The following is a 26,693-nucleotide window of genomic DNA, read 5'->3' as shown; positions in this document are numbered from 1 at the left end:
TGGTTTAGAAGCAGGATTTTGACATCAGCCTAGTATGTGTATAAATGTTTCTTCAGATATATCCTATCAGAACCCTGAAAAAGAAACCTGAGTGGTTTCCAAAGCTTGCAGCAACATCAATTGACCATTCAAAGGAATCTTATCTGCAAGGTTAATTAGCTTCTCTCCCCGAGAACAAGCATATTATGTTCTACTGGCTAACGGGGTTCCAATGTTCCTTTTGAGCATCAGCCTAGAAGTTAGGCACCAGTGAGAATGAAACTCACACCCCGTGGTTTAACCAGACCAGTGGCCTATGAAGCAGGAAGAAAAGGGATTGGCGTGGTGTTTTTTTCCCCTTTCTGATGGAGCGTTTCTTGTTCCTCAAACTGCTTTCAAAGTTGACTTCGGGAGCCCTGAGAAAAATGGCCTTGCTTAATATTTAAGGAAAAGCTAGCCTCCTTTCTGATGGAGGGTTTCTTGTTCCTCAAACTGCTTTCAAAGTTGACTTCGGGAGCCCTGAGAAAAATGGCCTTGCTTAATATTTAAGGAAAAGCTAGCCTGTCAGAAGTGGGATTCGAACCCACACCTCCAGAGGAGACTGCGACCTGAACGCAGCGCCTTAGACCGCTCGGCCATCCTGACTCTCATGTGGCAGTATGCTTTGGCGCTTCGTGGTGATACTAGACATCATGGTAAGCGTTAAGCATAAAATTGAGGCACTTGTCAACATCTGCAAGTCTGCACTTGCGCAGAACAGAGCAACTTTGCCGCTCCTCACACAGACCCCCGCTGGAATCCCAATCCGTGACGCGTAAGAGCAAACACTTGGCTGTCATGGGGTGGGATTTGAACCCACGCCTCCAGGAAAGATCATGCAGCTATCCTCAAATACGCAGGTGTGAAAAAAAAATGCAAAGCGCAAAGAAAAAATTGTGACATTAAGAGTCCAATTCTTGGGATGAAGTATAAAGACTGGATCAGTTTGTCACTTACTGGTGGTGATCTTCCACGATCTGATTGAGTATTTCGCATTCAAAGGTTGAACGGAGGAAAGCTTGAAGGACTTTTTCTACCTTTCTTCAAGTTGCTGGTTTAGAAGCAGGATTTTGACATCAGCCTAGTATGTGTATAAATGTTTCTTCAGATATATCCTATCAGAACCCTGAAAAAGAAACCTGAGTGGTTTCCAAAGCTTGCAGCAACATCAATTGACCATTCAAAGGAATCTTATCTGCAAGGTTAATTAGCTTCTCTCCCCGAGAACAAGCATATTATGTTCTACTGGCTAACGGGGTTCCAATGTTCCTTTTGAGCATCAGCCTAGAAGTTAGGCACCAGTGAGAATGAAACTCACACCCCGTGGTTTAACCAGACCAGTGGCCTATGAAGCAGGAAGAAAAGGGATTGGCGTGGTGTTTTTTTCCCCTTTCTGATGGAGGGTTTCTTGTTCCTCAAACTGCTTTCAAAGTTGACTTCGAGAGCCCTGAGAAAAATGGCCTTGCTTAATATTTAAGGAAAAGCTAGCCTGTCAGAAGTGGGATTCGAACCCACGCCTCCAGAGGAGACTGCGACCTGAACGCAGCGCCTTAGACCGCTCGGCCATCCTGACTCTCATGTGGCAGTATGCTTTGGCGCTTCGTGGTGATACTAGACATCATGGTAAGCGTTAAGCATAAAATTGAGGCACTTGTCAACATCTGCAAGTCTGCACTTGCGCAGAACAGAGCAACTTTGCCGCTCCTCACACAGACCCCCGCTGGAATCCCAATCCGTGACGCGTAAGAGCAAACACTTGGCTGTCATGGGGTGGGATTTGAACCCACGCCTCCAGGAAAGATCATGCAGCTATCCTCAAATACGCAGGTGTGAAAAAAAAATGCAAAGCGCAAAGAAAAAATGGTGACATTAAGAGTCCAATTCTTGGGATGAAGTATAAAGACTGGATCAGTTTGTCACTTACTGGTGGTGATCTTCCACGATCTGATTGAGTATTTCGCATTCAAAGGTTGAACGGAGGAAAGCTTGAAGGACTTTTTCTACCTTTCTTCAAGTTGCTGGTTTAGAAGCAGGATTTTGACATCAGCCTAGTATGTGTATAAATGTTTCTTCAGATATATCCTATCAGAACCCTGAAAAAGAAACCTGAGTGGTTTCCAAAGCTTGCAGCAACATCAATTGACCATTCAAAGGAATCTTATCTGCAAGGTTAATTAGCTTCTCTCCCCGAGAACAAGCATATTATGTTCTACTGGCTAACGGGGTTCCAATGTTCCTTTTGAGCATCAGCCTAGAAGTTAGGCACCAGTGAGAATGAAACTCACACCCCGTGGTTTAACCAGACCAGTGGCCTATGAAGCAGGAAGAAAAGGGATTGGCGTGGTGTTTTTTTCCCCTTTCTGATGGAGCGTTTCTTGTTCCTCAAACTGCTTTCAAAGTTGACTTCGGGAGCCCTGAGAAAAATAGCCTTGCTTAATATTTAAGGAAAAGCTAGCCTCCTTTCTGATGGAGGGTTTCTTGTTCCTCAAACTGCTTTCAAAGTTGACTTCGGGGGGACTTCGAGCCCTGAGAAAAATGGCCTTGCTTAATATTTAAGGAAAAGCTAGCCTGTCAGAAGTGGGATTCGAACCCACGCCTCCAGAGGAGACTGCGACCTGAACGCAGCGCCTTAGACCGCTCGGCCATCCTGACTCTCATGTGGCAGTATGCTTTGGCGCTTCGTGGTGATACTAGACATCATGGTAAGCGTTAAGCATAAAATTGAGGCACTTGTCAACATCTGCAAGTCTGCACTTGCGCAGAACAGAGCAACTTTGCCGCTCCTCACACAGACCCCCGCTGGAATCCCAATCCGTGACGCGTAAGAGCAAACACTTGGCTGTCATGGGGTGGGATTTGAACCCACGCCTCCAGGAAAGATCATGCAGCTATCCTCAAATACGCAGGTGTGAAAAAAAAATGCAAAGCGCAAAGAAAAAATGGTGACATTAAGAGTCCAATTCTTGGGATGAAGTATAAAGACTGGATCAGTTTGTCACTTACTGGTGGTGATCTTCCACGATCTGATTGAGTATTTCGCATTCAAAGGTTGAACGGAGGAAAGCTTGAAGGACTTTTTCTACCTTTCTTCAAGTTGCTGGTTTAGAAGCAGGATTTTGACATCAGCCTAGTATGTGTATAAATGTTTCTTCAGATATATCCTATCAGAACCCTGAAAAAGAAACCTGAGTGGTTTCCAAAGCTTGCAGCAACATCAATTGACCATTCAAAGGAATCTTATCTGCAAGGTTAATTAGCTTCTCTCCCCGAGAACAAGCATATTATGTTCTACTGGCTAACGGGGTTCCAATGTTCCTTTTGAGCATCAGCCTAGAAGTTAGGCACCAGTGAGAATGAAACTCACACCCCGTGGTTTAACCAGACCAGTGGCCTATGAAGCAGGAAGAAAAGGGATTGGCGTGGTGTTTTTTTCCCCTTTCTGATGGAGGGTTTCTTGTTCCTCAAACTGCTTTCAAAGTTGACTTCGGGAGCCCTGAGAAAAATGGCCTTGCTTAATATTTAAGGAAAAGCTAGCCTCCTTTCTGATGGAGGGTTTCTTGTTCCTCAAACTGCTTTCAAAGTTGACTTCGGGAGCCCTGAGAAAAATGGCCTTGCTTAATATTTAAGGAAAAGCTAGCCTGTCAGAAGTGGGATTCGAACCCACACCTCCAGAGGAGACTGCGACCTGAACGCAGCGCCTTAGACCGCTCGGCCATCCTGACTCTCATGTGGCAGTATGCTTTGGCGCTTCGTGGTGATACTAGACATCATGGTAAGCGTTAAGCATAAAATTGAGGCACTTGTCAACATCTGCAAGTCTGCACTTGCGCAGAACAGAGCAACTTTGCCGCTCCTCACACAGACCCCCGCTGGAATCCCAATCCGTGACGCGTAAGAGCAAACACTTGGCTGTCATGGGGTGGGATTTGAACCCACGCCTCCAGGAAAGATCATGCAGCTATCCTCAAATACGCAGGTGTGAAAAAAAAATGCAAAGCGCAAAGAAAAAATGGTGACATTAAGAGTCCAATTCTTGGGATGAAGTATAAAGACTGGATCAGTTTGTCACTTACTGGTGGTGATCTTCCACGATCTGATTGAGTATTTCGCATTCAAAGGTTGAACGGAGGAAAGCTTGAAGGACTTTTTCTACCTTTCTTCAAGTTGCTGGTTTAGAAGCAGGATTTTGACATCAGCCTAGTATGTGTATAAATGTTTCTTCAGATATATCCTATCAGAACCCTGAAAAAGAAACCTGAGTGGTTTCCAAAGCTTGCAGCAACATCAATTGACCATTCAAAGGAATCTTATCTGCAAGGTTAATTAGCTTCTCTCCCCGAGAACAAGCATATTATGTTCTACTGGCTAACGGGGTTCCAATGTTCCTTTTGAGCATCAGCCTAGAAGTTAGGCACCAGTGAGAATGAAACTCACACCCTGTGGTTTAACCAGACCAGTGGCCTATGAAGCAGGAAGAAAAGGGATTGGCGTGGTGTTTTTTTCCCCTTTCTGATGGAGGGTTTCTTGTTCCTCAAACTGCTTTCAAAGTTGACTTCGGGAGCCCTGAGAAAAATGGCCTTGCTTAATATTTAAGGAAAACCCAGCCTGTCAGAAGTGGGATACGAACCCACACCTCCAGAGGAGACTGCGACCTGAACGCAGCGCCTTAGACCGCTCGGCCATCCTGACTCTCATGTGGCAGTATGCTTTGGCACTTCGTGGTGATACTAGACATCATGGTAAGCGTTAAGCATAAAATTGAGGCACTTGTCAACATCTGCAAGTCTGCACTTGCGCAGAACAGAGCAACTTTGCCGCTCCTCACACAGACCCCCGCTGGAATCCCAATCCGTGACGCGTAAGAGCAAACACTTGGCTGTCATGGGGTGGGATTTGAACCCACGCCTCCAGGAAAGATCATGCAGCTATCCTCAAATACGCAGGTGTGAAAAAAAAATGCAAAGCGCAAAGAAAAAATGGTGACATTAAGAGTCCAATTCTTGGGATGAAGTATAAAGACTGGATCAGTTTGTCACTTACTGGTGGTGATCTTCCACGATCTGATTGAGTATTTCGCATTCAAAGGTTGAACGGAGGAAAGCTTGAAGGACTTTTTCTACCTTTCTTCAAGTTGCTGGTTTAGAAGCAGGATTTTGACATCAGCCTAGTATGTGTATAAATGTTTCTTCAGATATATCCTATCAGAACCCTGAAAAAGAAACCTGAGTGGTTTCCAAAGCTTGCAGCAACATCAATTGACCATTCAAAGGAATCTTATCTGCAAGGTTAATTAGCTTCTCTCCCCGAGAACAAGCATATTATGTTCTACTGGCTAACGGGGTTCCAATGTTCCTTTTGAGCATCAGCCTAGAAGTTAGGCACCAGTGAGAATGAAACTCACACCCCGTGGTTTAACCAGACCAGTGGCCTATGAAGCAGGAAGAAAAGGGATTGGCGTGGTGTTTTTTTCCCCTTTCTGATGGAGCGTTTCTTGTTCCTCAAACTGCTTTCAAAGTTGACTTCGGGAGCCCTGAGAAAAATGGCCTTGCTTAATATTTAAGGAAAAGCTAGCCTCCTTTCTGATGGAGGGTTTCTTGTTCCTCAAACTGCTTTCAAAGTTGACTTCGGGGGGACTTCGAGCCCTGAGAAAAATGGCCTTGCTTAATATTTAAGGAAAAGCTAGCCTGTCAGAAGTGGGATTCGAACCCACGCCTCCAGAGGAGACTGCGACCTGAACGCAGCGCCTTAGACCGCTCGGCCATCCTGACTCTCATGTGGCAGTATGCTTTGGCGCTTCGTGGTGATACTAGACATCATGGTAAGCGTTAAGCATAAAATTGAGGCACTTGTCAACATCTGCAAGTCTGCACTTGCGCAGAACAGAGCAACTTTGCCGCTCCTCACACAGACCCCCGCTGGAATCCCAATCCGTGACGCGTAAGAGCAAACACTTGGCTGTCATGGGGTGGGATTTGAACCCACGCCTCCAGGAAAGATCATGCAGCTATCCTCAAATACGCAGGTGTGAAAAAAAAATGCAAAGCGCAAAGAAAAAATGGTGACATTAAGAGTCCAATTCTTGGGATGAAGTATAAAGACTGGATCAGTTTGTCACTTACTGGTGGTGATCTTCCACGATCTGATTGAGTATTTCGCATTCAAAGGTTGAACGGAGGAAAGCTTGAAGGACTTTTTCTACCTTTCTTCAAGTTGCTGGTTTAGAAGCAGGATTTTGACATCAGCCTAGTATGTGTATAAATGTTTCTTCAGATATATCCTATCAGAACCCTGAAAAAGAAACCTGAGTGGTTTCCAAAGCTTGCAGCAACATCAATTGACCATTCAAAGGAATCTTATCTGCAAGGTTAATTAGCTTCTCTCCCCGAGAACAAGCATATTATGTTCTACTGGCTAACGGGGTTCCAATGTTCCTTTTGAGCATCAGCCTAGAAGTTAGGCACCAGTGAGAATGAAACTCACACCCCGTGGTTTAACCAGACCAGTGGCCTATGAAGCAGGAAGAAAAGGGATTGGCGTGGTGTTTTTTTCCCCTTTCTGATGGAGGGTTTCTTGTTCCTCAAACTGCTTTCAAAGTTGACTTCGGGAGCCCTGAGAAAAATGGCCTTGCTTAATATTTAAGGAAAAGCTAGCCTCCTTTCTGATGGAGGGTTTCTTGTTCCTCAAACTGCTTTCAAAGTTGACTTCGGGGGGACTTCGAGCCCTGAGAAAAATGGCCTTGCTTAATATTTAAGGAAAAGCTAGCCTGTCAGAAGTGGGATTCGAACCCACGCCTCCAGAGGAGACTGCGACCTGAACGCAGCGCCTTAGACCGCTCGGCCATCCTGACTCTCATGTGGCAGTATGCTTTGGCGCTTCGTGGTGATACTAGACATCATGGTAAGCGTTAAGCATAAAATTGAGGCACTTGTCAACATCTGCAAGTCTGCACTTGCGCAGAACAGAGCAACTTTGCCGCTCCTCACACAGACCCCCGCTGGAATCCCAATCCGTGACGCGTAAGAGCAAACACTTGGCTGTCATGGGGTGGGATTTGAACCCACGCCTCCAGGAAAGATCATGCAGCTATCCTCAAATACGCAGGTGTGAAAAAAAAATGCAAAGCGCAAAGAAAAAATGGTGACATTAAGAGTCCAATTCTTGGGATGAAGTATAAAGACTGGATCAGTTTGTCACTTACTGGTGGTGATCTTCCACGATCTGATTGAGTATTTCGCATTCAAAGGTTGAACGGAGGAAAGCTTGAAGGACTTTTTCTACCTTTCTTCAAGTTGCTGGTTTAGAAGCAGGATTTTGACATCAGCCTAGTATGTGTATAAATGTTTCTTCAGATATATCCTATCAGAACCCTGAAAAAGAAACCTGAGTGGTTTCCAAAGCTTGCAGCAACATCAATTGACCATTCAAAGGAATCTTATCTGCAAGGTTAATTAGCTTCTCTCCCCGAGAACAAGCATATTATGTTCTACTGGCTAACGGGGTTCCAATGTTCCTTTTGAGCATCAGCCTAGAAGTTAGGCACCAGTGAGAATGAAACTCACACCCCGTGGTTTAACCAGACCAGTGGCCTATGAAGCAGGAAGAAAAGGGATTGGCGTGGTGTTTTTTTCCCCTTTCTGATGGAGCGTTTCTTGTTCCTCAAACTGCTTTCAAAGTTGACTTCGGGAGCCCTGAGAAAAATGGCCTTGCTTAATATTTAAGGAAAAGCTAGCCTCCTTTCTGATGGAGGGTTTCTTGTTCCTCAAACTGCTTTCAAAGTTGACTTCGGGGGGACTTCGAGCCCTGAGAAAAATGGCCTTGCTTAATATTTAAGGAAAAGCTAGCCTGTCAGAAGTGGGATTCGAACCCACGCCTCCAGAGGAGACTGCGACCTGAACGCAGCGCCTTAGACCGCTCGGCCATCCTGACTCTCATGTGGCAGTATGCTTTGGCGCTTCGTGGTGATACTAGACATCATGGTAAGCGTTAAGCATAAAATTGAGGCACTTGTCAACATCTGCAAGTCTGCACTTGCGCAGAACAGAGCAACTTTGCCGCTCCTCACACAGACCCCCGCTGGAATCCCAATCCGTGACGCGTAAGAGCAAACACTTGGCTGTCATGGGGTGGGATTTGAACCCACGCCTCCAGGAAAGATCATGCAGCTATCCTCAAATACGCAGGTGTGAAAAAAAAATGCAAAGCGCAAAGAAAAAATGGTGACATTAAGAGTCCAATTCTTGGGATGAAGTATAAAGACTGGATCAGTTTGTCACTTACTGGTGGTGATCTTCCACGATCTGATTGAGTATTTCGCATTCAAAGGTTGAACGGAGGAAAGCTTGAAGGACTTTTTCTACCTTTCTTCAAGTTGCTGGTTTAGAAGCAGGATTTTGACATCAGCCTAGTATGTGTATAAATGTTTCTTCAGATATATCCTATCAGAACCCTGAAAAAGAAACCTGAGTGGTTTCCAAAGCTTGCAGCAACATCAATTGACCATTCAAAGGAATCTTATCTGCAAGGTTAATTAGCTTCTCTCCCCGAGAACAAGCATATTATGTTCTACTGGCTAACGGGGTTCCAATGTTCCTTTTGAGCATCAGCCTAGAAGTTAGGCACCAGTGAGAATGAAACTCACACCCTGTGGTTTAACCAGACCAGTGGCCTATGAAGCAGGAAGAAAAGGGATTGGCGTGGTGTTTTTTTCCCCTTTCTGATGGAGGGTTTCTTGTTCCTCAAACTGCTTTCAAAGTTGACTTCGGGAGCCCTGAGAAAAATGGCCTTGCTTAATATTTAAGGAAAAGCTAGCCTGTCAGAAGTGGGATTCGAACCCACGCCTCCAGAGGAGACTGCGACCTGAACGCAGCGCCTTAGACCGCTCGGCCATCCTGACTCTCATGTGGCAGTATGCTTTGGCGCTTCGTGGTGATACTAGACATCATGGTAAGCGTTAAGCATAAAATTGAGGCACTTGTCAACATCTGCAAGTCTGCACTTGCGCAGAACAGAGCAACTTTGCCGCTCCTCACACAGACCCCCGCTGGAATCCCAATCCGTGACGCGTAAGAGCAAACACTTGGCTGTCATGGGGTGGGATTTGAACCCACGCCTCCAGGAAAGATCATGCAGCTATCCTCAAATACGCAGGTGTGAAAAAAAAATGCAAAGCGCAAAGAAAAAATGGTGACATTAAGAGTCCAATTCTTGGGATGAAGTATAAAGACTGGATCAGTTTGTCACTTACTGGTGGTGATCTTCCACGATCTGATTGAGTATTTCGCATTCAAAGGTTGAACGGAGGAAAGCTTGAAGGACTTTTTCTACCTTTCTTCAAGTTGCTGGTTTAGAAGCAGGATTTTGACATCAGCCTAGTATGTGTATAAATGTTTCTTCAGATATATCCTATCAGAACCCTGAAAAAGAAACCTGAGTGGTTTCCAAAGCTTGCAGCAACATCAATTGACCATTCAAAGGAATCTTATCTGCAAGGTTAATTAGCTTCTCTCCCCGAGAACAAGCATATTATGTTCTACTGGCTAACGGGGTTCCAATGTTCCTTTTGAGCATCAGCCTAGAAGTTAGGCACCAGTGAGAATGAAACTCACACCCCGTGGTTTAACCAGACCAGTGGCCTATGAAGCAGGAAGAAAAGGGATTGGCGTGGTGTTTTTTTCCCCTTTCTGATGGAGCGTTTCTTGTTCCTCAAACTGCTTTCAAAGTTGACTTCGGGAGCCCTGAGAAAAATGGCCTTGCTTAATATTTAAGGAAAAGCTAGCCTCCTTTCTGATGGAGGGTTTCTTGTTCCTCAAACTGCTTTCAAAGTTGACTTCGGGGGGACTTCGAGCCCTGAGAAAAATGGCCTTGCTTAATATTTAAGGAAAAGCTAGCCTGTCAGAAGTGGGATTCGAACCCACGCCTCCAGAGGAGACTGCGACCTGAACGCAGCGCCTTAGACCGCTCGGCCATCCTGACTCTCATGTGGCAGTATGCTTTGGCGCTTCGTGGTGATACTAGACATCATGGTAAGCGTTAAGCATAAAATTGAGGCACTTGTCAACATCTGCAAGTCTGCACTTGCGCAGAACAGAGCAACTTTGCCGCTCCTCACACAGACCCCCGCTGGAATCCCAATCCGTGACGCGTAAGAGCAAACACTTGGCTGTCATGGGGTGGGATTTGAACCCACGCCTCCAGGAAAGATCATGCAGCTATCCTCAAATACGCAGGTGTGAAAAAAAAATGCAAAGCGCAAAGAAAAAATGGTGACATTAAGAGTCCAATTCTTGGGATGAAGTATAAAGACTGGATCAGTTTGTCACTTACTGGTGGTGATCTTCCACGATCTGATTGAGTATTTCGCATTCAAAGGTTGAACGGAGGAAAGCTTGAAGGACTTTTTCTACCTTTCTTCAAGTTGCTGGTTTAGAAGCAGGATTTTGACATCAGCCTAGTATGTGTATAAATGTTTCTTCAGATATATCCTATCAGAACCCTGAAAAAGAAACCTGAGTGGTTTCCAAAGCTTGCAGCAACATCAATTGACCATTCAAAGGAATCTTATCTGCAAGGTTAATTAGCTTCTCTCCCCGAGAACAAGCATATTATGTTCTACTGGCTAACGGGGTTCCAATGTTCCTTTTGAGCATCAGCCTAGAAGTTAGGCACCAGTGAGAATGAAACTCACACCCTGTGGTTTAACCAGACCAGTGGCCTATGAAGCAGGAAGAAAAGGGATTGGCGTGGTGTTTTTTTCCCCTTTCTGATGGAGGGTTTCTTGTTCCTCAAACTGCTTTCAAAGTTGACTTCGGGAGCCCTGAGAAAAATGGCCTTGCTTAATATTTAAGGAAAAGCTAGCCTGTCAGAAGTGGGATTCGAACCCACGCCTCCAGAGGAGACTGCGACCTGAACGCAGCGCCTTAGACCGCTCGGCCATCCTGACTCTCATGTGGCAGTATGCTTTGGCGCTTCGTGGTGATACTAGACATCATGGTAAGCGTTAAGCATAAAATTGAGGCACTTGTCAACATCTGCAAGTCTGCACTTGCGCAGAACAGAGCAACTTTGCCGCTCCTCACACAGACCCCCGCTGGAATCCCAATCCGTGACGCGTAAGAGCAAACACTTGGCTGTCATGGGGTGGGATTTGAACCCACGCCTCCAGGAAAGATCATGCAGCTATCCTCAAATACGCAGGTGTGAAAAAAAAATGCAAAGCGCAAAGAAAAAATTGTGACATTAAGAGTCCAATTCTTGGGATGAAGTATAAAGACTGGATCAGTTTGTCACTTACTGGTGGTGATCTTCCACGATCTGATTGAGTATTTCGCATTCAAAGGTTGAACGGAGGAAAGCTTGAAGGACTTTTTCTACCTTTCTTCAAGTTGCTGGTTTAGAAGCAGGATTTTGACATCAGCCTAGTATGTGTATAAATGTTTCTTCAGATATATCCTATCAGAACCCTGAAAAAGAAACCTGAGTGGTTTCCAAAGCTTGCAGCAACATCAATTGACCATTCAAAGGAATCTTATCTGCAAGGTTAATTAGCTTCTCTCCCCGAGAACAAGCATATTATGTTCTACTGGCTAACGGGGTTCCAATGTTCCTTTTGAGCATCAGCCTAGAAGTTAGGCACCAGTGAGAATGAAACTCACACCCCGTGGTTTAACCAGACCAGTGGCCTATGAAGCAGGAAGAAAAGGGATTGGCGTGGTGTTTTTTTCCCCTTTCTGATGGAGCGTTTCTTGTTCCTCAAACTGCTTTCAAAGTTGACTTCGGGAGCCCTGAGAAAAATGGCCTTGCTTAATATTTAAGGAAAAGCTAGCCTCCTTTCTGATGGAGGGTTTCTTGTTCCTCAAACTGCTTTCAAAGTTGACTTCGGGGGGACTTCGAGCCCTGAGAAAAATGGCCTTGCTTAATATTTAAGGAAAAGCTAGCCTGTCAGAAGTGGGATTCGAACCCACGCCTCCAGAGGAGACTGCGACCTGAACGCAGCGCCTTAGACCGCTCGGCCATCCTGACTCTCATGTGGCAGTATGCTTTGGCGCTTCGTGGTGATACTAGACATCATGGTAAGCGTTAAGCATAAAATTGAGGCACTTGTCAACATCTGCAAGTCTGCACTTGCGCAGAACAGAGCAACTTTGCCGCTCCTCACACAGACCCCCGCTGGAATCCCAATCCGTGACGCGTAAGAGCAAACACTTGGCTGTCATGGGGTGGGATTTGAACCCACGCCTCCAGGAAAGATCATGCAGCTATCCTCAAATACGCAGGTGTGAAAAAAAAATGCAAAGCGCAAAGAAAAAATGGTGACATTAAGAGTCCAATTCTTGGGATGAAGTATAAAGACTGGATCAGTTTGTCACTTACTGGTGGTGATCTTCCACGATCTGATTGAGTATTTCGCATTCAAAGGTTGAACGGAGGAAAGCTTGAAGGACTTTTTCTACCTTTCTTCAAGTTGCTGGTTTAGAAGCAGGATTTTGACATCAGCCTAGTATGTGTATAAATGTTTCTTCAGATATATCCTATCAGAACCCTGAAAAAGAAACCTGAGTGGTTTCCAAAGCTTGCAGCAACATCAATTGACCATTCAAAGGAATCTTATCTGCAAGGTTAATTAGCTTCTCTCCCCGAGAACAAGCATATTATGTTCTACTGGCTAACGGGGTTCCAATGTTCCTTTTGAGCATCAGCCTAGAAGTTAGGCACCAGTGAGAATGAAACTCACACCCTGTGGTTTAACCAGACCAGTGGCCTATGAAGCAGGAAGAAAAGGGATTGGCGTGGTGTTTTTTTCCCCTTTCTGAGGGTTTCTTGTTCCTCAAACTGCTTTCAAAGTTGACTTCGGGAGCCCTGAGAAAAATGGCCTTGCTTAATATTTAAGGAAAAGCTAGCCTGTCAGAAGTGGGATTCGAACCCACGCCTCCAGAGGAGACTGCGACCTGAACGCAGCGCCTTAGACCGCTCGGCCATGCTGACTCTCATGTGGCAGTATGCTTTGGTGCTTCATGGTGATACTAGACATCATGGTAAGCGTTAAGCATAAAATTGAGGCACTTGTCAACATCTGCAAGTCTGTACTTGCGCAGAACAGAGCAACTTTGCCGCTCCTCACACAGACCCCCGCTGGAATCCCAATCCGTGACGCGTAAGAGCAAACACTTGGCTGTCATGGGGTGGGATTTGAACCCACGCCTCCAGGAAAGATCATGCAGCTATCCTCAAATACGCAGGTGTGAAAAAAAAATGCAAAGCGCAAAGAAAAAATGGTGACATTAAGAGTCCAATTCTTGGGATGAAGTATAAAGACTGGATCAGTTTGTCACTTACTGGTGGTGATCTTCCACGATCTGATTGAGTATTTCGCATTCAAAGGTTGAACGGAGGAAAGCTTGAAGGACTTTTTCTACCTTTCTTCAAGTTGCTGGTTTAGAAGCAGGATTTTGACATCAGCCTAGTATGTGTATAAATGTTTCTTCAGATATATCCTATCAGAACCCTGAAAAAGAAACCTGAGTGGTTTCCAAAGCTTGCAGCAACATCAATTGACCATTCAAAGGAATCTTATCTGCAAGGTTAATTAGCTTCTCTCCCCGAGAACAAGCATATTATGTTCTACTGGCTAACGGGGTTCCAATGTTCCTTTTGAGCATCAGCCTAGAAGTTAGGCACCAGTGAGAATGAAACTCACACCCCGTGGTTTAACCAGACCAGTGGCCTATGAAGCAGGAAGAAAAGGGATTGGCGTGGTGTTTTTTTCCCCTTTCTGATGGAGGGTTTCTTGTTCCTCAAACTGCTTTCAAAGTTGACTTCGGGAGCCCTGAGAAAAATGGCCTTGCTTAATATTTAAGGAAAAGCTAGCCTGTCAGAAGTGGGATTCGAACCCACGCCTCCAGAGGAGACTGCGACCTGAACGCAGTGCCTTAGACCGCTCGGCCATCCTGACTCTCATGTGGCAGTATGCTTTGGCGCTTCGTGGTGATACTAGACATCATGGTAAGCGTTAAGCATAAAATTGAGGCACTTGTCAACATCTGCAAGTCTGCACTTGCGCAGAACAGAGCAACTTTGCCGCTCCTCACACAGACCCCCGCTGGAATCCCAATCCGTGACGCGTAAGAGCAAACACTTGGCTGTCATGGGGTGGGATTTGAACCCACGCCTCCAGGAAAGATCATGCAGCTATCCTCAAATACGCAGGTGTGAAAAAAAAATGCAAAGCGCAAAGAAAAAATGGTGACATTAAGAGTCCAATTCTTGGGATGAAGTATAAAGACTGGATCAGTTTGTCACTTACTGGTGGTGATCTTCCACGATCTGATTGAGTATTTCGCATTCAAAGGTTGAACGGAGGAAAGCTTGAAGGACTTTTTCTACCTTTCTTCAAGTTGCTGGTTTAGAAGCAGGATTTTGACATCAGCCTAGTATGTGTATAAATGTTTCTTCAGATATATCCTATCAGAACCCTGAAAAAGAAACCTGAGTGGTTTCCAAAGCTTGCAGCAACATCAATTGACCATTCAAAGGAATCTTATCTGCAAGGTTAATTAGCTTCTCTCCCCGAGAACAAGCATATTATGTTCTACTGGCTAACGGGGTTCCAATGTTCCTTTTGAGCATCAGCCTAGAAGTTAGGCACCAGTGAGAATGAAACTCACACCCCGTGGTTTAACCAGACCAGTGGCCTATGAAGCAGGAAGAAAAGGGATTGGCGTGGTGTTTTTTTCCCCTTTCTGATGGAGGGTTTCTTGTTCCTCAAACTGCTTTCAAAGTTGACTTCGGGAGCCCTGAGAAAAATGGCCTTGCTTAATATTTAAGGAAAAGCTAGCCTGTCAGAAGTGGGATTCGAACCCACGCCTCCAGAGGAGACTGCGACCTGAACGCAGCGCCTTAGACCGCTCGGCCATCCTGACTCTCATGTGGCAGTATGCTTTGGCGCTTCGTGGTTTTAAACCTGCAATTTGAATCAAGGAAGGAAAAAGTCCTTCAAAACTTTTTCTGTTCAACCCTCTGACTATTAAATCCTCAACTAATATAAAGCAGTGCTGCACCAGGGAATGAAAAACTGCTCCAGGCTTTATATTTCATCCCAAGAATTGGACTCTTAGCACGACCAAACTTTCTTTGAGTTTCGCAATTTTTTCGACTTGTGTATTTGAGGATGGCCGCATGATCTTTTCAGGAAGCATGGGTTCATTCCTACTTATGACATTCTAAGATTTTTGAAAAAGGAATATAGAATTGGTCAAAAATATTGTGGGACTCTTTCAAAATGCAGGCTTCATAGCTCAGGGGTTAGAGCACTGGTCTTGTAAACCAGGGGTCGTGAGTTCGATTCTCACTGAGGCCAAATTTTCTTAGTAAAGGCTATCGTGAACATCAAACCTTCTGAAAGTGGTTTTTGCCTATGAGAAAGGATCTTTCAACACTTTCTCTTTACAGCCCTCTGAATGCCAAAATCAAAAAGTCGAGATTTTATAGTCCTTTAATCTCACTTCAACAATTAAGCTCTTAACATGACCCAATTCTCTTCTGGTTGCAGAAAATTTTCATCGCCATGTAGGTCACTGTGACTGCATGCTCTTACCCTGGGAGCGAGACCTTGAATGCCACTTTACACAGGTGGGATATACCTTGAATGGAATGTGTTATCAGAACAATACCTATTGCTTGAATCAAAGTTTGATGTCACGCATCATTTTTAAATAATTTTAATGATTTGGGAAATTAAAATCTTGCAGTTTTCACTCTTTCCACCTAGCCCTATTATTCTGCTCTGTAGAAATCGCTTTTTAGTAGTGATCTGATTGTCATTACAGGCAGAATTACAAATATAGATAAAACCTTTTGTATTAATCAAAATGGATCACACCATTCACATTAGATCATGTGCACAACTCACTCAAACCTTTACTTGCAGGATTCCCTTAACACAGGTTAGCACATGCTTGGAGCACACTATCAGACGAACAATGCCTTCTCTCCCGTCTATTGTTTTGAAGCGCTTTTAGTTGCTTGCTTAGTCAAAAAAGATAAACCTTTTTTGTTGATGCTTACGATGATCTTTGGTATCTCACCAAAATCTGCAAGCTGCCGAATGGTTGAGCGGTCTGGGGGACTACGTTCAGGTTGTATGCTCTCCTGGACTTGTGGGTTCAAATACCGCTTCTGGCAGCTCAGTTTTGCTTAAATATTACCCAGGATGTTTTAGCAATTGCTACATGAAAATATTTTCAGAATAAAAAGACCTTCTGGTAAGAATGAAGAAAAAGGATTGTAGTGCCAAGCAGCACGAGGATTACCGAGGCATTAAGAACTGGGGCTTAACATCTTAGTCTAGGCTGATGGTGAAAAGAGCTGTTTTGGAACCATGTTAGTAGAACCAATGTGGCTGTTCTCAAGAAGCTAAATATTCTAGTACATAAGATGCTTTTTAATGGTGAATTGATGTTACTACCAGCTTTCAAATCTGCTTAGGTTTTTTCCAACAGGGTTCTATCAGAACATAACTAAAAGAAAAGATATGCACACATACTGGGCTGATGTGAGCGCTTTGCTTTTAAACCTGCAATTTGAATCAAGGAAGGAAAAAGTCCTTCAAAACTTTTTCTGTTCAACCCTCTGACTATTAAATCCTCAACTAATATAAAGCAGTGCTGCACCAGGGAATGAAAAACTGCTCCAGGCTTTATATTTCATCCCAAGAATTGGACTCTTAGCACGACCAAACTTTCTTTGAGTTTCGCAATTTTTTCGACTTGTGTATTTGAGGATGGCCGCATGATCTTTTCAGGAAGCATGGGTTCATTCCTACTTATGACATTCTAAGATTTTTGAAAAAGGAATATAGAATTGGTCAAAAATATTGTGGGACTCTTTCAAAATGCAGGCTTCATAGCTCAGGGGTTAGAGCACTGGTCTTGTAAACCAGGGGTCGTGAGTTCGATTCTCACTGAGGCCAAATTTTCTTAGTAAAGGCTATCGTGAACATCAAACCTTCTGAAAGTGGTTTTTGCCTATGAGAAAGGATCTTTCAACACTTTCTCTTTACAGCCCTCTGAATGCCAAAATCAAAAAGTCGAGATTTTATAGTCCTTTAATCTCACTTCAACAATTAAGCTCTTAACATGACCCAATTCTCTTCTGGTTGCAGAAAATTTTCATCGCCATGTAGGTCACTGTGACTGCATGCTCTTACCCTGGGAGCGAGACCTTGAATGCCACTTTACACAGGTGGGATATACCTTGAATGGAATGTGTTATCAGAACAATACCTATTGCTTGAATCAAAGTTTGATGTCACGCATCATTTTTAAATAATTTTAATGATTTGGGAAATTAAAATCTTGCAGTTTTCACTCTTTCCACCTAGCCCTATTATTCTGCTCTGTAGAAATCGCTTTTTAGTAGTGATCTGATTGTCATTACAGGCAGAATTACAAATATAGATAAAACCTTTTGTATTAATCAAAATGGATCACACCATTCACATTAGATCATGTGCACAACTCACTCAAACCTTTACTTGCAGGATTCCCTTAACACAGGTTAGCACATGCTTGGAGCACACTATCAGACGAACAATGCCTTCTCTCCCGTCTATTGTTTTGAAGCGCTTTTAGTTGCTTGCTTAGTCAAAAAAGATAAACCTTTTTTGTTGATGCTTACGATGATCTTTGGTATCTCACCAAAATCTGCAAGCTGCCGAATGGTTGAGCGGTCTGGGGGACTACGTTCAGGTTGTATGCTCTCCTGGACTTGTGGGTTCAAATACCGCTTCTGGCAGCTCAGTTTTGCTTAAATATTACCCAGGATGTTTTAGCAATTGCTACATGAAAATATTTTCAGAATAAAAAGACCTTCTGGTAAGAATGAAGAAAAAGGATTGTAGTGCCAAGCAGCATGAGGATTACCGAGGCATTAAGAACTGGGGCTTAACATCTTAGTCTAGGCTGATGGTGAAAAGAGCTGTTTTGGAACCATGTTAGTAGAACCAATGTGGCTGTTCTCAAGAAGCTAAATATTCTAGTACATAAGATGCTTTTTAATGGTGAATTGATGTTACTACCAGCTTTCAAATCTGCTTAGGTTTTTTCCAACAGGGTTCTATCAGAACATAACTAAAAGAAAAGATATGCACACATACTGGGCTGATGTGAGCGCTTTGCTTTTAAACCTGCAATTTGAATCAAGGAAGGAAAAAGTCCTTCAAAACTTTTTCTGTTCAACCCTCTGACTATTAAATCCTCAACTAATATAAAGCAGTGCTGCACCAGGGAATGAAAAACTGCTCCAGGCTTTATATTTCATCCCAAGAATTGGACTCTTAGCACGACCAAACTTTCTTTGAGTTTCGCAATTTTTTCGACTTGTGTATTTGAGGATGGCCGCATGATCTTTTCAGGAAGCATGGGTTCATTCCTACTTATGACATTCTAAGATTTTTGAAAAAGGAATATAGAATTGGTCAAAAATATTGTGGGACTCTTTCAAAATGCAGGCTTCATAGCTCAGGGGTTAGAGCACTGGTCTTGTAAACCAGGGGTCGTGAGTTCGATTCTCACTGAGGCCAAATTTTCTTAGTAAAGGCTATCGTGAACATCAAACCTTCTGAAAGTGGTTTTTGCCTATGAGAAAGGATCTTTCAACACTTTCTCTTTACAGCCCTCTGAATGCCAAAATCAAAAAGTCGAGATTTTATAGTCCTTTAATCTCACTTCAACAATTAAGCTCTTAACATGACCCAATTCTCTTCTGGTTGCAGAAAATTTTCATCGCCATGTAGGTCACTGTGACTGCATGCTCTTACCCTGGGAGCGAGACCTTGAATGCCACTTTACACAGGTGGGATATACCTTGAATGGAATGTGTTATCAGAACAATACCTATTGCTTGAATCAAAGTTTGATGTCACGCATCATTTTTAAATAATTTTAATGATTTGGGAAATTAAAATCTTGCAGTTTTCACTCTTTCCACCTAGCCCTATTATTCTGCTCTGTAGAAATCGCTTTTTAGTAGTGATCTGATTGTCATTACAGGCAGAATTACAAATATAGATAAAACCTTTTGTATTAATCAAAATGGATCACACCATTCACATTAGATCATGTGCACAACTCACTCAAACCTTTACTTGCAGGATTCCCTTAACACAGGTTAGCACATGCTTGGAGCACACTATCAGACGAACAATGCCTTCTCTCCCGTCTATTGTTTTGAAGCGCTTTTAGTTGCTTGCTTAGTCAAAAAAGATAAACCTTTTTTGTTGATGCTTACGATGATCTTTGGTATCTCACCAAAATCTGCAAGCTGCCGAATGGTTGAGCGGTCTGGTGGACGTATGCTCTCCTGGACTTGTGGGTTCAAATACCGCTTCTGGCAGCTCAGTTTTGCTTAAATATTACCCAGGATGCTTTAGCAATTGCTACATGAAAATATTTTCAGAATAAAAAGACCTTCTGGTAAGAATGAAGAAAAAGGATTGTAGTGCCAAGCAGCACGAGGATTACCGCGGCATTAAGAACTGGGGCTTAACATCTTAGTCTAGGCTGATGGTGAAAAGAGCTGTTTTGGAACCATGTTAGTAGAACCAATGTGGCTGTTCTCAAGAAGCTAAATATTCTAGTACATAAGATGCTTTTTAATGGTGAATTGATGTTACTACCAGCTTTCAAATCTGCTTAGGTTTTTTTCAACAGGGTTCTTTGAGTTCTTTGAGTTTCGCAATTTTTTCGACTTGTGTATTTGAGGATGGCCGCATGATCTTTTCAGGAAGCATGGGTTCATTCCTACTTATGACATTCTAAGATTTTTGAAAAAGGAATATAGAATTGGTCAAAAATATTGTGGGACTCTTTCAAAATGCAGGCTTCATAGCTCAGGGGTTAGAGCACTGGTCTTGTAAACCAGGGGTCGTGAGTTCGATTCTCACTGAGGCCAAATTTTCTTAGTAAAGGCTATCGTGAACATCAAACCTTCTGAAAGTGGTTTTTGCCTATGAGAAAGGATCTTTCAACACTTTCTCTTTACAGCCCTCTGAATGCCAAAATCAAAAAGTCGAGATTTTATAGTCCTTTAATCTCACTTCAACAATTAAGCTCTTAACATGACCCAATTCTCTTCTGGTTGCAGAAAATTTTCATCGCCATGTAGGTCACTGTGACTGCATGCTCTTACCCTGGGAGCGAGACCTTGAATGCCACTTTACACAGGTGGGATATACCTTGAATGGAATGTGTTATCAGAACAATACCTATTGCTTGAATCAAAGTTTGATGTCACGCATAATTTTTAAATAATTTTAATGATTTGGGAAATTAAAATCTTGCAGTTTTCACTCTTTCCACCTAGCCCTATTATTCTGCTCTGTAGAAATCGCTTTTTAGTAGTGATCTGATTGTCATTACAGGCAGAATTACAAATATAGATAAAACCTTTTGTATTAATCAAAATGGATCACACCATTCACATTAGATCATGTGCACAACTCACTCAAACCTTTACTTGCAGGATTCCCTTAACACAGGTTAGCACATGCTTGGAGCACACTATCAGACGAACAATGCCTTCTCTCCCGTCTATTGTTTTGAAGCGCTTTTAGTTGCTTGCTTAGTCAAAAAAGATAAACCTTTTTTGTTGATGCTTACGATGATCTTTGGTATCTCACCAAAATCTGCAAGCTGCCGAATGGTTGAGCGGTCTGGGGGACTACGTTCAGGTTGTATGCTCTCCTGGACTTGTGGGTTCAAATACCGCTTCTGGCAGCTCAGTTTTGCTTAAATATTACCCAGGATGTTTTAGCAATTGCTACATGAAAATATTTTCAGAATAAAAAGACCTTCTGGTAAGAATGAAGAAAAAGGATTGTAGTGCCAAGCAGCACGAGGATTACCGAGGCATTAAGAACTGGGGCTTAACATCTTAGTCTAGGCTGATGGTGAAAAGAGCTGTTTTGGAACCATGTTAGTAGAACCAATGTGGCTGTTCTCAAGAAGCTAAATATTCTAGTACATAAGATGCTTTTTAATGGTGAATTGATGTTACTACCAGCTTTCAAATCTGCTTAGGTTTTTTCCAACAGGGTTCTATCAGAACATAACTAAAAGAAAAGATATGCACACATACTGGGCTGATGTGAGCGCTTTGCTTTTAAACCTGCAATTTGAATCAAGGAAGGAAAAAGTCCTTCAAAACTTTTTCTGTGCAACCCTCTGACTATTAAATCCTCAACTAATATAAAGCAGTGCTGCACCAGGGAATGAAAAACTGCTCCAGGCTTTATATTTCATCCCAAGAATTGGACTCTTAGCACGACCAAACTTTCTTTGAGTTTCGCAATTTTTTCGACTTGTGTATTTGAGGATGGCCGCATGATCTTTTCAGGAAGCATGGGTTCATTCCTACTTATGACATTCTAAGATTTTTGAAAAAGGAATATAGAATTGGTCAAAAATATTGTGGGACTCTTTCAAAATGCAGGCTTCATAGCTCAGGGGTTAGAGCACTGGTCTTGTAAACCAGGGGTCGTGAGTTCGATTCTCACTGAGGCCAAATTTTCTTAGTAAAGGCTATCGTGAACATCAAACCTTCTGAAAGTGGTTTTTGCCTATGAGAAAGGATCTTTCAACACTTTCTCTTTACAGCCCTCTGAATGCCAAAATCAAAAAGTCGAGATTTTATAGTCCTTTAATCTCACTTCAACAATTAAGCTCTTAACATGACCCAATTCTCTTCTGGTTGCAGAAAATTTTCATCGCCATGTAGGTCACTGTGACTGCATGCTCTTACCCTGGGAGCGAGACCTTGAATGCCACTTTACACAGGTGGGATATACCTTGAATGGAATGTGTTATCAGAACAATACCTATTGCTTGAATCAAAGTTTGATGTCACGCATAATTTTTAAATAATTTTAATGATTTGGGAAATTAAAATCTTGCAGTTTTCACTCTTTCCACCTAGCCCTATTATTCTGCTCTGTAGAAATCGCTTTTTAGTAGTGATCTGATTGTCATTACAGGCAGAATTACAAATATAGATAAAACCTTTTGTATTAATCAAAATGGATCACACCATTCACATTAGATCATGTGCACAACTCACTCAAACCTTTACTTGCAGGATTCCCTTAACACAGGTTAGCACATGCTTGGAGCACACTATCAGACGAACAATGCCTTCTCTCCCGTCTATTGTTTTGAAGCGCTTTTAGTTGCTTGCTTAGTCAAAAAAGATAAACCTTTTTTGTTGATGCTTACGATGATCTTTGGTATCTCACCAAAATCTGCAAGCTGCCGAATGGTTGAGCGGTCTGGTGGACGTATGCTCTCCTGGACTTGTGGGTTCAAATACCGCTTCTGGCAGCTCAGTTTTGCTTAAATATTACCCAGGATGTTTTAGCAATTGCTACATGAAAATATTTTCAGAATAAAAAGACCTTCTGGTAAGAATGAAGAAAAAGGATTGTAGTGCCAAGCAGCACGAGGATTATCGCGGCATTAAGAACTGGGGCTTAACATCTTAGTCTAGGCTGATGGTGAAAAGAGCTGTTTTGGAACCATGTTAGTAGAACCAATGTGGCTGTTCTCAAGAAGCTAAATATTCTAGTACATAAGATGCTTTTTAATGGTGAATTGATGTTACTACCAGCTTTCAAATCTGCTTAGGTTTTTTTCAACAGGGTTCTTTGAGTTCTTTGAGTTTCGCAATTTTTTCGACTTGTGTATTTGAGGATGGCCGCATGATCTTTTCAGGAAGCATGGGTTCATTCCTACTTATGACATTCTAAGATTTTTGAAAAAGGAATATAGAATTGGTCAAAAATATTGTGGGACTCTTTCAAAATGCAGGCTTCATAGCTCAGGGGTTAGAGCACTGGTCTTGTAAACCAGGGGTCGTGAGTTCGATTCTCACTGAGGCCAAATTTTCTTAGTAAAGGCTATCGTGAACATCAAACCTTCTGAAAGTGGTTTTTGCCTATGAGAAAGGATCTTTCAACACTTTCTCTTTACAGCCCTCTGAATGCCAAAATCAAAAAGTCGAGATTTTATAGTCCTTTAATCTCACTTCAACAATTAAGCTCTTAACATGACCCAATTCTCTTCTGGTTGCAGAAAATTTTCATCGCCATGTAGGTCACTGTGACTGCATGCTCTTACCCTGGGAGCGAGACCTTGAATGCCACTTTACACAGGTGGGATATACCTTGAATGGAATGTGTTATCAGAACAATACCTATTGCTTGAATCAAAGTTTGATGTCACGCATAATTTTTAAATAATTTTAATGATTTGGGAAATTAAAATCTTGCAGTTTTCACTCTTTCCACCTAGCCCTATTATTCTGCTCTGTAGAAATCGCTTTTTAGTAGTGATCTGATTGTCATTACAGGCAGAATTACAAATATAGATAAAACCTTTTGTATTAATCAAAATGGATCACACCATTCACATTAGATCATGTGCACAACTCACTCAAACCTTTACTTGCAGGATTCCCTTAACACAGGTTAGCACATGCTTGGAGCACACTATCAGACGAACAATGCCTTCTCTCCCGTCTATTGTTTTGAAGCGCTTTTAGTTGCTTGCTTAGTCAAAAAAGATAAACCTTTTTTGTTGATGCTTACGATGATCTTTGGTATCTCACCAAAATCTGCAAGCTGCCGAATGGTTGAGCGGTCTGGGGGACTACGTTCAGGTTGTATGCTCTCCTGGACTTGTGGGTTCAAATACCGCTTCTGGCAGCTCAGTTTTGCTTAAATATTACCCAGGATGTTTTAGCAATTGCTACATGAAAATATTTTCAGAATAAAAAGACCTTCTGGTAAGAATGAAGAAAAAGGATTGTAGTGCCAAGCAGCACGAGGATTACCGAGGCATTAAGAACTGGGGCTTAACATCTTAGTCTAGGCTGATGGTGAAAAGAGCTGTTTTGGAACCATGTTAGTAGAACCAATGTGGCTGTTCTCAAGAAGCTAAATATTCTAGTACATAAGATGCTTTTTAATGGTGAATTGATGTTACTACCAGCTTTCAAATCTGCTTAGGTTTTTTCCAACAGGGTTCTATCAGAACATAACTAAAAGAAAAGATATGCACACATACTGGGCTGATGTGAGCGCTTTGCTTTTAAACCTGCAATTTGAATCAAGGAAGGAAAAAGTCCTTCAAAACTTTTTCTGTTCAACCCTCTGACTATTAAATCCTCAACTAATATAAAGCAGTGCTGCACCAGGGAATGAAAAACTGCTCCAGGCTTTATATTTCATCCCAAGAATTGGACTCTTAGCACGACCAAACTTTCTTTGAGTTTCGCAATTTTTTCGACTTGTGTATTTGAGGATGGCCGCATGATCTTTTCAGGAAGCATGGGTTCATTCCTACTTATGACATTCTAAGATTTTTGAAAAAGGAATATAGAATTGGTCAAAAATATTGTGGGACTCTTTCAAAATGCAGGCTTCATAGCTCAGGGGTTAGAGCACTGGTCTTGTAAACCAGGGGTCGTGAGTTCGATTCTCACTGAGGCCAAATTTTCTTAGTAAAGGCTATCGTGAACATCAAACCTTCTGAAAGTGTTTTTTGCCTATGAGAAAGGATCTTTCAACACTTTCTCTTTACAGCCCTCTGAATGCCAAAATCAAAAAGTCGAGATTTTATAGTCCTTTAATCTCACTTCAACAATTAAGCTCTTAACATGACCCAATTCTCTTCTGGTTGCAGAAAATTTTCATCGCCATGTAGGTCACTGTGACTGCATGCTCTTACCCTGGGAGCGAGACCTTGAATGCCACTTTACACAGGTGGGATATACCTTGAATGGAATGTGTTATCAGAACAATACCTATTGCTTGAATCAAAGTTTGATGTCACGCATAATTTTTAAATAATTTTAATGATTTGGGAAATTAAAATCTTGCAGTTTTCACTCTTTCCACCTAGCCCTATTATTCTGCTCTGTAGAAATCGCTTTTTAGTAGTGATCTGATTGTCATTACAGGCAGAATTACAAATATAGATAAAACCTTTTGTATTAATCAAAATGGATCACACCATTCACATTAGATCATGTGCACAACTCACTCAAACCTTTACTTGCAGGATTCCCTTAACACAGGTTAGCACATGCTTGGAGCACACTATCAGACGAACAATGCCTTCTCTCCCGTCTATTGTTTTGAAGCGCTTTTAGTTGCTTGCTTAGTCAAAAAAGATAAACCTTTTTTGTTGATGCTTACGATGATCTTTGGTATCTCACCAAAATCTGCAAGCTGCCGAATGGTTGAGCGGTCTGGTGGACGTATGCTCTCCTGGACTTGTGGGTTCAAATACCGCTTCTGGCAGCTCAGTTTTGCTTAAATATTACCCAGGATGTTTTAGCAATTGCTACATGAAAATATTTTCAGAATAAAAAGACCTTCTGGTAAGAATGAAGAAAAAGGATTGTAGTGCCAAGCAGCACGAGGATTACCGCGGCATTAAGAACTGGGGCTTAACATCTTAGTCTAGGCTGATGGTGAAAAGAGCTGTTTTGGAACCATGTTAGTAGAACCAATGTGGCTGTTCTCAAGAAGCTAAATATTCTAGTACATAAGATGCTTTTTAATGGTGAATTGATGTTACTACCAGCTTTCAAATCTGCTTAGGTTTTTTTCAACAGGGTTCTTTGAGTTCTTTGAGTTTCGCAATTTTTTCGACTTGTGTATTTGAGGATGGCCGCATGATCTTTTCAGGAAGCATGGGTTCATTCCTACTCATGACATTCTAAGATTTTTGAAAAAGGAATATAGAATTGGTCAAAAATATTGTGGGACTCTTTCAAAATGCAGGCTTCATAGCTCAGGGGTTAGAGCACTGGTCTTGTAAACCAGGGGTCGTGAGTTCGATTCTCACTGAGGCCAAATTTTCTTAGTAAAGGCTATCGTGAACATCAAACCTTCTGAAAGTGGTTTTTGCCTATGAGAAAGGATCTTTCAACACTTTCTCTTTACAGCCCTCTGAATGCCAAAATCAAAAAGTCGAGATTTTATAGTCCTTTAATCTCACTTCAACAATTAAGCTCTTAACATGACCCAATTCTCTTCTGGTTGCAGAAAATTTTCATCGCCATGTAGGTCACTGTGACTGCATGCTCTTACCCTGGGAGCGAGACCTTGAATGCCACTTTACACAGGTGGGATATACCTTGAATGGAATGTGTTATCAGAACAATACCTATTGCTTGAATCAAAGTTTGATGTCACGCATAATTTTTAAATAATTTTAATGATTTGGGAAATTAAAATCTTGCAGTTTTCACTCTTTCCACCTAGCCCTATTATTCTGCTCTGTAGAAATCGCTTTTTAGTAGTGATCTGATTGTCATTACAGGCAGAATTACAAATATAGATAAAACCTTTTGTATTAATCAAAATGGATCACACCATTCACATTAGATCATGTGCACAACTCACTCAAACCTTTACTTGCAGGATTCCCTTAACACAGGTTAGCACATGCTTGGAGCACACTATCAGACGAACAATGCCTTCTCTCCCGTCTATTGTTTTGAAGCGCTTTTAGTTGCTTGCTTAGTCAAAAAAGATAAACCTTTTTTGTTGATGCTTACGATGATCTTTGGTATCTCACCAAAATCTGCAAGCTGCCGAATGGTTGAGCGGTCTGGGGGAC

At 42.3% G+C, this 26,693-nt stretch overlaps 23 non-coding genes across 23 annotated transcripts; 8 read left to right on the top strand and 15 right to left on the bottom strand.

Moving 5' to 3' along the window:
- Positions 1-541: 541 nt before the first annotated feature.
- TRNAL-CAG (transfer RNA leucine (anticodon CAG)) lies at positions 542-624 on the bottom strand. The gene has a single exon. It is a non-coding gene; the product is annotated as a tRNA-Leu (tRNA).
- An 884-nt stretch (positions 625-1,508) lies between these two features.
- Positions 1,509-1,591, bottom strand: TRNAL-CAG (transfer RNA leucine (anticodon CAG)). The gene has a single exon. It is a non-coding gene; the product is annotated as a tRNA-Leu (tRNA).
- Positions 1,592-2,587: 996 nt separating this feature from the next.
- On the bottom strand, positions 2,588-2,670 carry TRNAL-CAG (transfer RNA leucine (anticodon CAG)). The gene has a single exon. It is a non-coding gene; the product is annotated as a tRNA-Leu (tRNA).
- A 987-nt stretch (positions 2,671-3,657) lies between these two features.
- TRNAL-CAG (transfer RNA leucine (anticodon CAG)) lies at positions 3,658-3,740 on the bottom strand. The gene has a single exon. It is a non-coding gene; the product is annotated as a tRNA-Leu (tRNA).
- Positions 3,741-4,624: 884 nt separating this feature from the next.
- TRNAL-CAG (transfer RNA leucine (anticodon CAG)) lies at positions 4,625-4,707 on the bottom strand. The gene has a single exon. It is a non-coding gene; the product is annotated as a tRNA-Leu (tRNA).
- Positions 4,708-5,703: 996 nt separating this feature from the next.
- Positions 5,704-5,786, bottom strand: TRNAL-CAG (transfer RNA leucine (anticodon CAG)). Its single transcript has one exon. It is a non-coding gene; the product is annotated as a tRNA-Leu (tRNA).
- Positions 5,787-6,782: 996 nt separating this feature from the next.
- On the bottom strand, positions 6,783-6,865 carry TRNAL-CAG (transfer RNA leucine (anticodon CAG)). The gene has a single exon. It is a non-coding gene; the product is annotated as a tRNA-Leu (tRNA).
- Positions 6,866-7,861: 996 nt separating this feature from the next.
- Positions 7,862-7,944, bottom strand: TRNAL-CAG (transfer RNA leucine (anticodon CAG)). Its single transcript has one exon. It is a non-coding gene; the product is annotated as a tRNA-Leu (tRNA).
- Positions 7,945-8,828: 884 nt separating this feature from the next.
- TRNAL-CAG (transfer RNA leucine (anticodon CAG)) lies at positions 8,829-8,911 on the bottom strand. Its single transcript has one exon. It is a non-coding gene; the product is annotated as a tRNA-Leu (tRNA).
- A 996-nt stretch (positions 8,912-9,907) lies between these two features.
- On the bottom strand, positions 9,908-9,990 carry TRNAL-CAG (transfer RNA leucine (anticodon CAG)). The gene has a single exon. It is a non-coding gene; the product is annotated as a tRNA-Leu (tRNA).
- An 884-nt stretch (positions 9,991-10,874) lies between these two features.
- Positions 10,875-10,957, bottom strand: TRNAL-CAG (transfer RNA leucine (anticodon CAG)). Its single transcript has one exon. It is a non-coding gene; the product is annotated as a tRNA-Leu (tRNA).
- A 996-nt stretch (positions 10,958-11,953) lies between these two features.
- On the bottom strand, positions 11,954-12,036 carry TRNAL-CAG (transfer RNA leucine (anticodon CAG)). Its single transcript has one exon. It is a non-coding gene; the product is annotated as a tRNA-Leu (tRNA).
- Positions 12,037-12,916: 880 nt separating this feature from the next.
- TRNAL-CAG (transfer RNA leucine (anticodon CAG)) lies at positions 12,917-12,999 on the bottom strand. The gene has a single exon. It is a non-coding gene; the product is annotated as a tRNA-Leu (tRNA).
- Positions 13,000-13,883: 884 nt separating this feature from the next.
- Positions 13,884-13,966, bottom strand: TRNAL-CAG (transfer RNA leucine (anticodon CAG)). The gene has a single exon. It is a non-coding gene; the product is annotated as a tRNA-Leu (tRNA).
- Positions 13,967-14,850: 884 nt separating this feature from the next.
- TRNAL-CAG (transfer RNA leucine (anticodon CAG)) lies at positions 14,851-14,933 on the bottom strand. The gene has a single exon. It is a non-coding gene; the product is annotated as a tRNA-Leu (tRNA).
- Positions 14,934-15,297: 364 nt separating this feature from the next.
- Positions 15,298-15,370, top strand: TRNAT-UGU (transfer RNA threonine (anticodon UGU)). Its single transcript has one exon. It is a non-coding gene; the product is annotated as a tRNA-Thr (tRNA).
- Positions 15,371-16,908: 1,538 nt separating this feature from the next.
- Positions 16,909-16,981, top strand: TRNAT-UGU (transfer RNA threonine (anticodon UGU)). The gene has a single exon. It is a non-coding gene; the product is annotated as a tRNA-Thr (tRNA).
- A 1,538-nt stretch (positions 16,982-18,519) lies between these two features.
- Positions 18,520-18,592, top strand: TRNAT-UGU (transfer RNA threonine (anticodon UGU)). The gene has a single exon. It is a non-coding gene; the product is annotated as a tRNA-Thr (tRNA).
- Positions 18,593-19,889: 1,297 nt separating this feature from the next.
- On the top strand, positions 19,890-19,962 carry TRNAT-UGU (transfer RNA threonine (anticodon UGU)). Its single transcript has one exon. It is a non-coding gene; the product is annotated as a tRNA-Thr (tRNA).
- A 1,538-nt stretch (positions 19,963-21,500) lies between these two features.
- TRNAT-UGU (transfer RNA threonine (anticodon UGU)) lies at positions 21,501-21,573 on the top strand. Its single transcript has one exon. It is a non-coding gene; the product is annotated as a tRNA-Thr (tRNA).
- Positions 21,574-22,870: 1,297 nt separating this feature from the next.
- On the top strand, positions 22,871-22,943 carry TRNAT-UGU (transfer RNA threonine (anticodon UGU)). Its single transcript has one exon. It is a non-coding gene; the product is annotated as a tRNA-Thr (tRNA).
- Positions 22,944-24,481: 1,538 nt separating this feature from the next.
- On the top strand, positions 24,482-24,554 carry TRNAT-UGU (transfer RNA threonine (anticodon UGU)). The gene has a single exon. It is a non-coding gene; the product is annotated as a tRNA-Thr (tRNA).
- Positions 24,555-25,851: 1,297 nt separating this feature from the next.
- Positions 25,852-25,924, top strand: TRNAT-UGU (transfer RNA threonine (anticodon UGU)). The gene has a single exon. It is a non-coding gene; the product is annotated as a tRNA-Thr (tRNA).
- The last annotated feature ends 769 nt before the right edge of the window (positions 25,925-26,693 follow it).

The sequence above is a fragment of the Eleutherodactylus coqui genome, chromosome 7, assembly GCF_035609145.1.
Source record: "Eleutherodactylus coqui strain aEleCoq1 chromosome 7, aEleCoq1.hap1, whole genome shotgun sequence".
Taxonomy (NCBI): domain Eukaryota; kingdom Metazoa; phylum Chordata; class Amphibia; order Anura; family Eleutherodactylidae; genus Eleutherodactylus; species Eleutherodactylus coqui.
Note: the sequence above shows the minus strand (reverse complement) of the source record. Positions and strands in the feature narration are given on the sequence as shown.